The sequence below is a fragment of the Parasteatoda tepidariorum genome, chromosome 1 (assembly GCF_982258835.1).
Source record: "Parasteatoda tepidariorum strain Cologne lab strain chromosome 1, Ptep-v5.0, whole genome shotgun sequence".
Taxonomy (NCBI): domain Eukaryota; kingdom Metazoa; phylum Arthropoda; class Arachnida; order Araneae; family Theridiidae; genus Parasteatoda; species Parasteatoda tepidariorum.
In genome coordinates this window covers 135053552-135057377 of record NC_141755.1, presented here as the reverse complement: position 1 = coordinate 135057377, position 3826 = coordinate 135053552, and the positions used below count along the sequence as shown (strand labels likewise).

At 34.4% G+C, this 3826-nt stretch overlaps 1 long non-coding RNA gene across 1 annotated transcript; it reads left to right on the top strand.

Moving 5' to 3' along the window:
* The first annotated feature begins 1079 nt into the window (after positions 1 to 1079).
* On the top strand, positions 1080 to 2315 carry LOC147817021 (uncharacterized). Its single transcript, XR_015429936.1, has 2 exons — positions 1080 to 1400; positions 2192 to 2315. It is a non-coding gene; the product is annotated as an uncharacterized LOC147817021 (long non-coding RNA).
* The last annotated feature ends 1511 nt before the right edge of the window (positions 2316 to 3826 follow it).

Genomic DNA, 3826 nt, shown 5'->3' with positions numbered 1-3826 from the left:
AATTCTAGATTGTTCACCACATTAGCAAAATAAATTTTTCCAGTGTCATCGCACTGGATGGAAATACAAACAGAAGATATATTTGTCACAGGAATTAAGTTAAAGTTGCCAGAATTAGTTACTTGTGTAATATGGCTTAGTTCAACATTAAAATTAAGATTAAGAGAACGCATCTTTTCACCAGAAATCATTTCTTCAATAACACCATAATAATTCCAGCAACAGCATATTGAATTCTGACAAGTACAAGTTACTAAAATTTTTACGAAGAAATTAATGCAGCCTAGTTTAAGTTTACTTGCCCTTTTATACATAAGCTTGGTTTAGTTGAGTATCTTAAAAGTATTTGTATGTGTATCACCTATTAAATAATATCTGAAGTTAGTTAGCAAAAAGGCAACTATAGGTGAAGGAAAACTGGCATCCACTTAAAAAATTCTCATGCAAAATTCAAACTTTTTGTCCGTTTAGTCCACTAAGGCAACGCCCCGCTCTTCCGTGCCACAGGTCCTGGGTTCGATCCTTGGGCCGGGCAAGGTTGACTCAGCCTTTCATCCCTTCAGTGGGTCGATAAATGAGTACCAAGCATGCTTGGGAACTAAACACTGGGGGTTCCGCGTTCGGCTGACCACCTAACCGGAACATCTGCTCCTGCATCCCAGAGCCCAAGGTCAAGAAAACTGAAATGGGCACAGTAGACCTTGACCCTCTATGGGCTGTCGCGCCACTGTGTTTAGTTTTATTTTAGTTTTTAGTCCGCTAAGGCAAAATCTTGAATATTATTCTAGATCAACATGATGCAGTTTAATATTTTGGAATATTTTCAATTTATTTTTAATAAGACTCGTGAAGACTCGTAAAGAGACTAAAAGAACATGAAAACTTTTCGTATAAATAGTGTGCTCTAATAAAATAGTTTTTATCTTTAATCCACAAAGAATATTGTATAAAACAAATTTACTGAGACAGCTATTCCAAAAAAATAATTTTATTATTTCAATTAAATATTAAAATAATTTTGGTGAACCTATACTTAATCTGCCTATATTGTAGTTAAAAAAGTTTAAAAGTATTATTGACTCTGGATTTTTGTTGTCAACATTAGTAACTTATCAAAGTTATATAAATATATATTTCAATTTCCTTCAATTTCTTAAAAAAAAATCTCATCTGAAAATTTCCAAATGAAACTTGCTATGCAACTTTTATATAACTTGATTTTACTCAACTTGAACATGCAACTTTTACAGAGCTGCTCCGTAAATGGCATCCAGAATTTCAAGGTTTGAATAAGGCTGTCAATAATACATGCTCTGCAGCTAGGAGGAAGTGGAGACTAGTAACTGGAGAGCCTTCCCCTGGGAGTAACTCTAAATATACACCAAAAAGAAAAAAGACAAGTAAATTATTCTCCTTTGATTCAATGAAATCTTTTCACCTAAAAAATTACTGATAAAGTTTGCATGATCTTTGATTTTTGAAAACATTATTTTATAGCATTATCTTAAATTATTCTCTCAGGCAAGTAAACATATAAACTTAATGTTGCTTTTATTTCGATGGGGCATGAAAAACACAAAACATTGATGTTCTACATTCTTTTATTAAAAGATGATTGATTCTTGATCACATTAAATAAAAGGTTGAAAATGACCTTTTGTTTTTAAAAACCTTACGTGATAGACAATTATTTTCGGAATCAGCAGCATTGAGAATTGGTTTTAGTACAATTTCTTTTGCGAAATTGGACTAAAAATTTAAACAAGCAGGCCAGTGTAATTGAATTTATTCAAAATTTGCTGAGAAAAAAATTTAAATATCAGCATAACAATCCATAATTAAAAATGGTCGGTTGAATTATTGGAAAATTAAGAATTTCAATAAGCGTGTTATTTCTACAGCAGTTTTTATATGCATCTTATAGAAAAATTAGCTTTTTTAAGTGATATGTTTAAACAGTCAAAATAAAGAATTGAAATATACTGGGAGGAGAGTTTTGCAGGTCATTATTATTATTCTTATTCATCTGCTGTTACTAAAGAAACCATTTATTTATTCAAAATTGAATAGAAATAATAATAAAAGGTGATTTATGCAACGAAATAAGCTTTAAAATATTATTCTAATCTTTTAAAATTTGTCATTATCAATGTAAATATGACTCTCGCTAATTCAAATTTTTTATTTATAGGTTCCAATGCTCCAAATAACGTAAGCACAGCAAACTTGCAGAAGAAGCAGAGTAATTGTCAAGAATTTTGATTTCTTGAACGAAAAATTAATTTTTTTTTGTTAATAAAAGTTTTTATTTGTAAGCTGGCTAAATTATTTAAATTTGCTGTTATTTCGCTTTTAAAAAAAATTAGCGCCTTTAACATCTGTTCTATATAAATGAGTTCCCACATTTTTCTGAAACAAATGTATCCTCTTTTCACGATAGTTTAATTGAAATTATTAAAATTACAGAAACATTTGAAATGTTCTTTTAAGGTTTATGAGTCAGCATACTTAACATTATTCAACTCTACATGTTAATTCAAGATTAATAAATTTTATGAACTATTTAATTGCAAATTAGCACAAGGTTCACAAACTATAAATTAAAGGCGTTAAGTGAAAATTCCTATTCTGAATTGTGTGAGGAAGAATACATTCCAATGAGTTGTATTTCAAAATTAAAGGAAGATATATTCTTTGCATTGCATTTTACTTTTCTTCACACAATACATGGAAATCAGTCGAAAATTCTTTCGAAAGAAAGATTCATCCGTATTCCGCCTATGTGTTTAGAAAATAGTTTCTTAGCATCAGGATTAGCAGTGAAAATTAAGACAGACCGTAAAAAGTTAATAAGTAATTACCACCTAATGTGTAACATTAAAAACTCCATCAGAGTGATAAATACCTCTACAAGTGAAAAGATATATAAACTGCTGTTTGTAGAAAATGCAACACCATGAAGGAATCATCAGAATCAAATGAAATTCGCAGCAAATGTCAATTATAGGATATTATGCAAATTAATAAAGTTTCAGAGCCATCACGCGTGCGTGGCGCGCGCAGCGCCCTCTGAATTGATGCTGAAAGCGTATAAATAAAGTGCTGTAGCGGGACGTTGAAAATAGTCTATGATTATTTGTTAGTGGCAAACGTTTAGTGAGACCTGAGTATGCCTCCACGACGGAAGAATAAGAAATTCAAGCAACTTACGGAGTTTGAACGAGGGAGGATAATCGGCCTTCGAGAAGGAGGATTTTCCTATCGCGCAATAGCAGCTCGTATGCAGCGGAACAGTTCCACAGTGATGCGAGTTTGGAAGCAGTGAACCGACGAGCACCGAACAACTCGAAAAACAGGCACTGGACGACAGAAGGTGACGTCAGAGCGCGATGATCGACACCTGCTCCGCATGGCGGTGAATGATCGCACAGCTTCCTCCAGGCAGCTGGCAGCACATTGGTCTACTGCTACAGGTGTACAATTGTCGGCTTCGTCAATTCGTCGTCGTCTGCTGCGCCGTGGATTGCGTGCAAGGGTGCCATTATACAGGATTCCCCTCACGGCGGATCATCGACGGCTGCGTCGGCAGTGGGCTCTTGAGCACAGAGACTGGCGAGCTGATTGGCACCAAGTTGTCTTTTCAGATGAATCACGCTTCAATTTGTGGACCCATGATGGCCGTGTTCGTGTTAGACGTTATGCCGGTCAACGCTGCCTTCCTGAGTGTATTATTGAACGACATAGTGGTCGAACACCCGGAGTTATGGTCTGGGGTGCGATTTCGTATCATGGACGATCCAATTTGATACGAATTGAGGGTAATCTC